The sequence below is a fragment of the Lucilia cuprina genome, chromosome 6 (assembly GCF_022045245.1).
Source record: "Lucilia cuprina isolate Lc7/37 chromosome 6, ASM2204524v1, whole genome shotgun sequence".
In the NCBI taxonomy this organism is placed as follows: domain Eukaryota; kingdom Metazoa; phylum Arthropoda; class Insecta; order Diptera; family Calliphoridae; genus Lucilia; species Lucilia cuprina.
In genome coordinates, this window is record NC_060954.1 from 7,809,474 (window position 1) to 7,817,036 (window position 7,563).

The following is a 7,563-nucleotide window of genomic DNA, read 5'->3' on the forward strand; positions in this document are numbered from 1 at the left end:
GACTATAGACTAGACTATAGACTAGACTATAGACTAGACTATAGACTAGACTATAGACTAGACTATAGACTAGACTATAGACTAGATTACAGACTAGACTATAGACTAAACTATAGACTAGACTATAGACTAGACTATAGACTAGACTATAGACTAAAATATACACTAAAATATAGACAAGACTATAGACTAGACTATAGACAAGACTATAGTTTAGGCTAAAGTTTAGACTATAGACTATACTATAGGCTAGACTATGGACTATACTTAGACTCTAAACTAGACTATATACTAGACTACAGACTAGACTATATACTAAACTATATTCTAGACTAAAGACTAGATTATGGACTGACTATAGACCATACATTAAACTAGACTATAGACTAGACAATATACTAAACTATACTCTGTGGACTGACTATAGACTAGAATATAGACTATAGACCAGACTATAGACTACACTGTAGAAAAGACTAGACTATTGACTAGACTAAAGACTAGAGTAAATACTAGACTATAAACTTAACTAGTCTATAGGTTAGACTATAGACTAGTATATAGATAAGACTATAGACTAGTCTATATTCAAAACTATACACTAGACTATTGACTAGCCTATAGTATCTTCTCTTGTCTGGTGTATGGTTTAGTCTTTAGCTTAGACTAATTTAGCAAATCACTTTTCAAATGACAAATTCTCTCATTTTCCTACCAACCTTTTAAAATTGTTGCTTTTTATTTTTGGAAAATACTCGATTCCTTCCTAAACGTTTGTATGTATTAACTAAAATGTCCTTTTTGTTATTACGATTTTAGTCCCTAACTTAAAGCCTTGGAATATCCTTATTTTGTTGGTATATTGTTATTAGAAATAACAGCAATAGATGTTTTGCAGTAAATACAAATTTTGTAAATTTTATTGCTTGTTTAATTTTATGACCAGGATTAAGTAAATCTATTGTGTTTGTATGCGTTTTCATCTTACAGCTTGCATATTGTTAGAAATAACTAACGGTTGTATAGCGAAGTTTTTATTCTTAGGTATATGCTTAAGTGTAGCGCAGCAGCGTGATTTAACAGGCGACAAAATTCAAATTTTCACAGGTATTAACGGGACAGAGATGGAAGAATGTGTAAAGTGGTAATACGGTAAAGGTAGGTACGAAATATATTAATAGGAGTTTTTTTGCAGTGTATTTTTAAGAAGAGTTTGCTGGTAATATAATTGTATTAACATTTTGTACTTTTTGGTAAAAAAGTACTTTTAATGAAGTTACTCTTATGAAATGTACTAAAATATTGTCAAGACTAAACTATAGTCTGGACTATTGACCAAACTATGGTCTAAACTATAGTCAAGACTATAAATTAAACTACACTAAACATTACAGACTAAACTGTAGTCAAGGCTATAGACTGAACTATAGTCAAGGCTATAAACTAAACTACACTAAACACTACAGACTAAATTATAGTTAAAACGATAGATTAAACTATAGACTAAACGTTAGTTAAGACTGTATACTAAATTATAACCAAGACTAAACTTTAGTTAAAACTATGGACTATAGTCAAGACTTTAGATAAAATTATAGATTAAACTACAGTCAAGACTAAACTAAAGTTTTAGTTAAGTCTATAGGCTAATAAATAGTCAAGATTATCGACTTATCATGACTGTCATGTTATGACTATAGATTAATCTGGATCAAACTATAGTCAGATTCTATAGTAAAGACTATATACAGGGAAGACTTAAAATGAATATATAATCAATAGTTATTAGACAAAAATAGACAAATTTCGAAGGGGACCTTTTATAGGAGCTAGGCCCTAATGAGGTCCTATAATTATAAAGATCATGAGGTTCATCAATAATAGCATGGAACTTGGTTTTGCAGCTTTTTGTCGAGATACGAGTATGTGAACTTAAAAACCTTATTTGGTGGGTTCAGTTGTATTGGGGCTAGGCGAAATAATGGATCGAAGTTAACCATTTCAATAGCTTTTAATCTACGATACCATAGAAGATCATGTGCCAAATTTCATTGAATTATCTTCAAAATTGCGACCTATAGTATGATTACAAGGTTTACAAGACCTATTCGGGGGTTCAGTTGTATGGGGGCTAAGTGAAATAATGGACCGATCTTAATTATTTTCCATAGGCTTGGTCCCTTAAAATATAGAATATCGTGTGCCAAATATCATTGAACTATCTTCAAAATAGTTTGATTACAAGGTTTACAAGCCCTATTCGGAGGTTTAGTTGTATGGGGGCTAGGTGAAATAACGGACCGATCCCAACAGTTTTTATAGGTTATCTTTAAAATTGCGACCTGTAGTTTGATTACAAGGTTTACAGACACTATTCGGGGGTTCAGTTATATGGGGGCTAGGTGAAATAATGAACCGATCTTAACTGTACACGAGATATGTTGTATATATACCATGGACCGAATGTCGAGAGTTTTAACGTGAGCACCTGCCTTGACAGCCTTATCTCACGGTGGTCTTTTTCAACCACTGGGTAGACTTGAGAACGGTCCTTCGCCCTTTTGTTCTTCAATGAAGAACTCAGGTGGCAATTTTTGTACATTGGCTTTGCCCAGTCCATGCACAAGTACTTTGCTGGAGTACTCGAGCTATCTAATCTCTGACCATTCGATGGCCTCTATTGATTCGGCAACAGCCCCTAGAGACGTAACCGGTCGACCGAAGTACGATCCATCAATAAGCCGTAGACATTGTTCTTACTCACAGGGACACACTGCGGTAATTCTGATATGAACAGAGTATACTCTGAACATATCTGGATAAGGAAGGAAAATTCAATGGTATAATATGTATATGTTACCTTTTATCCATCATCATTCAACCCAGCATACATCTCATTCATTCGACACATTCATAAGATAAAAAACATACGACACATTCATTAGGTAGCCGAACCTCACATTCATCTTGTACCATATACAATTAATACCAAATCATTTCTAACGCTTAGTCCCATAGTAACTCCTATGTGGGGTATTTGTTGTTTCCGCCAAACAGCATCGAACTTATCCCGAAATATTGACTATTATCATGCATCAGTCTTTTAACCGCCACTTAATCTCCCCGCGAATTTGGGTTTAATCCTCAGCCACTACGTGGATCCCGAAGGAACCTCAACTAACTGATCAGCCAGGACATAGTCCTGCGGGCAACTGTCCACCCGTAGTACCAGATTATGCAATGCTCTGGTCTGACCTCTGACAATCTATGCAAGGACTAAGCCAAGCAGTAGACTGTAACCAATTTTTCAGTCCCGGCCAGACTGGAGGTATTGACCACCTCTTTATACCCCAGGATTGCAATAACACCAAGGCAGAGGTCTCGCCAAGGTAACATGCCCCCGGGGGGAATATACCATTGACTATATAGTTATTGTAAAAGTTCGACTGCTGTAAAAATTCGACCAAGTAAATGTGATCCTTTTTAGTTTCAAAGCAAAGATTCAATTGCCATAATAATTATATAGTTTAGACTTTTGTCTAGAATAATTACTATGGATCTTAATAGATCAATTTGTTTAAGAATTTAAAGTTTTTAGTCTTTTGAGGTTACATATGAAAACCGACCGATATCCGGTAACACTTTTCTCTTGTGGTAATTAGGGAATTTATCAAATATTAACATAATTTGTAATATGATTCTAATAATATATTCAATTCTATATTCTATAATTTCGATTGATCAAGCAAATATTTACAAAGTATAGAAATTTACAAAATGCGGCAAATGACCTTCAAAAACTTAGCAACAGGTAATAAATAAATGAGCCTTTTATGATCACTTATTATACTCACTAGTAGTTGCTCTCGGTTTTCCTTACCTCTTCCTCTCTCTTGCTCTTTAGCTCTTAGGTATAGCTTAAGTTATAAGGATCATGAGCTAAGGTAATTAGCACAATAATTCTTAGAACTAGCAGGTATGTATACTTAATCTGAACTCTGTTTTATAGTTGAAACTACTTTAAATGCCAATATTTAAATTTTAGTATAAATACTCAAACTAAATTGAGAGAAGACATCAGTTCATTGGCATCTGTTCATCATAACATTACAGCAATTGTGACAAGAAAAAGATTTATTTCTAAAAACATTTTGTTATAGAAAATATTTCTACGATCATTTTTGTCTCCTAACAAAAAAAAGTTTTAAATTATACGACAAACCTTGTTCCGGTTAAATGATGTTTTTTTTTCAAAATTCTATTGATCTATAGTCATCACTGGGTGAAGTTTGTCTTATAATCATTAAAAACAACTCTCCATTATTAGTTCAGCTCAAACAAACAAAAAAAGAGTGTGTTTAGTGATAGATTTGGTGAGAGTGAGAGTGTGTGAGAAAAATAAGTAACAGAATGGTTAACTGATCTTTAGTGGGATACAATTTGCTCAGTTTGTTGTTTAGTGTCAAGCGATCAACACTGGGCAAAGTGTGTCTCATTAAGGGTGGCAAGAGAAAAGCAGCAATTTTTAAGAAAAGTATTGGAATTTTAGTGAATTTGAAAAAAAAACAATATTTTAAAATTAAATGGCGATTGTCGGTATAGTCTCTTTTCTAAACAATATTAAGTGACTAGACCGAACACTCGTGCTATAATTTTAGAATAAACAACATTTTGTGCTGAAAGAGAGAAAAAAAGTGATCGTGATAATAGTGAAATGAAAAAAAAAACAATTAATTCCAGTGGTAGTTTAGACTTTAATGATGATTATAAAACTCATAAAGCTAGACAACCATTGAAATTCGTTGTTTATCAACTCATCTGGTGTAATATGCAATTGAAAATTTCAAAAAATTAACAACTGATCTTTTACAATCAAAGGAACGATCGTTGTGATATGAGTTTAATTTATGAACATATCACAGTGATTTTCCTTTATATTGTAAAGATTTCAAGCTTCAAATTTGTTTTAAAAAAATAAAATGTTTAAAGTGAAAATTTAAAAAAATTTAAAACTTTTTCAAGTCTAGAGATCAGTGGCTGTGAAATAGTCTCTTTTATTTTGATTGTCTATATCACAGTGGCTGTTCTTTTTACTTTTAATAGTTAAACAGCATTTTTCCAAAAAAAATCAACTTCTTAGTTATATTAATTAATAGTTTAATTAAAACGGCTATCCTTAGTTACATCAATTAATTGTTTAATTAAAAAGAACTGTTGCTTGTGATGTAGTTTTCTAATATTTCCATTTCATATATCACAGTGGCTGTTCTTTTTAGTTTTACAATAAAATTCATCATAAAAACCTATAGTTTACCTTTAGTGTTGGCTTTAAGTCTTCATTTTGTTTTTTTCTATTTTCTAAAAAATCTTAATCCTAACCTTGAAATTTTCCTACAACTGAAGAAAGGTCTCAAAGATGATGCCTTTCTTCGTATTTTTTTTTTTTATTGTTTGTTCAAATTGAAGAGAGTACAGTTGCAGTGATGTATTAAAACATATAATAGTTTATATCACAGTGGCTGTTCTTTTTTGGGTTTAACAAAAAACAACAACAATACACAATTCGGAAAATTAATGTGAAGAAAACAACGGAAAAACAAGGAAAAACTAAATTCTGTGGAAAAACCATTTATGATCTTTTGTATTCTAGAAACCGCTCTCTCTTGCTCTCTTTTACACTCTCTCTGGGATTATGAGAGTAGTTGCCACATGTTCATTTGTACTTTAGAAGCCTTGTTATCTGTTTGCTTTTTTCTCTTTAGGATTGTAACAAAGCTGCCATATGGTTTAAGCAAAATTTCAAAATAAAAGGATTTTTTCAAATAAAACAGTTTCAAAAAGAATAATTTTCGAATAATCGAATAATTTTTTTATATTAAGTTAAATAAGCGAATAAAGTTATTCGAATAATCGATTAAAGTTATACGAATAATCGAATAAAATTAATCGAATAAAATTATTCGAATAATAACCAAATATACACAATTATTTGATCAATTGAATCAATTTTAATTAAAAAAACTAATTTTATTTGAATAATCGATTAAAATTATTCGAATAATCGAATAAAGTTATTAGAATAATAAACGAATATACATAGTTATTTGATTAATAAAATCAATTTAAATAACTGAAAAAAACTTTTCGAATAAAATTATGCGAATAATTTATTCGAATAAAATTATTCGAACAATCGAATAAAATTTACCAAAAATCGAATATACATAATAATTTAATAAATAAAGTCAATTTTAATTGAAAAAAACCTTTACGAATAAAAATATGTGAATAATTTATTAGAATAAAATTATTAGAATAATCGAATAAAAGTACACCAATAACCGAATAAACACAAATATTTGATTAATGAAATCAATTTAAATTGAAATAACTGAAAGAAAACGAATAAAATTTAGCGAATAATTTATTCCAATAAAATTATTCGAATAACCGAATAAACATAATTTTTTTTTAAATAGAATTAAATTTTATTAAAATAATTGAAAAAAGCTATACGAATAAAATTTAGCGAATAATTTATTCAAATAAGATTATTCGAATAATCGAATAAAATTCTACCAATAATAGAATAAACACAATTATTTGATTAAAAGAATCAAAATTTAATTGAAAAAACTTATACGAATAAAATAATGCGAATAATTATTAGATTATTCGAATAATTTTATTCGAATAATCGAAACAATTAAAAGAAAAACCGAATAAACATAATTATTTGATTAATAAAATCAATTTTAATTGAAAAACCTATACGAATAATAATTTATTCCAATAATAAAATAAAATCGAATAATTTATTCGAATAATAAAATAAAATCGAATAATTTGAATAGTTGAACGATATAAATGAAAAATAGAAAATTTTTCGAATAAAATTTTTCAAAAATTCGAATAAAATTTTTCGAATACTCGAATAAATTTCGAAAATAGAAATTTTTGTAATAATCGATTAAATTCAATTTGTATAGCTGTCTTGATATTTCATAAAAAAATTTTTTCTTATAATAGTACAAAATTGTATCGAATATTTGAATAACCGATTAAAATTGTTCGAATAATCTAATAAAATTATTCGAATTTTGAAAAATTTTAAATCGTTTTATTTTGAATATACATATGTTTATTTTTTAAAATGTTCTTCTCTTACCATTTCAACCTTAGTGTTGTTCCTCTACATGTCTTTGCCGCATTTACAAAATGTTTTCCATGTAAACATGAGTTTTTAATCAAAATTTCTGTGTAAATCGCTAAAAAACTGTGTTGCATGTTTTGAGTTGCAACTTTTTAAATGTAAGAAAACCTACAAATATAGAATAAAAAAACTTTGTGTTAATGCAAGTACTTTTTTATTTGACAAGAAAACACATAAAAGTAACGAATAAGAAAAGCAGGGGTGTAATAAGATCTAAAGAGGAAAACGCTTTTAACTTTTAGCCAGTACTAGTTTAGTTCTAGTTCAGTTCTAGTTCAGTTCTAGTTCAGTTCTAGTTCAGTTCTAGTTCAGTTCTAGTTCAGTTCTAGTTCAGTTCTAGTTCAGTTCTA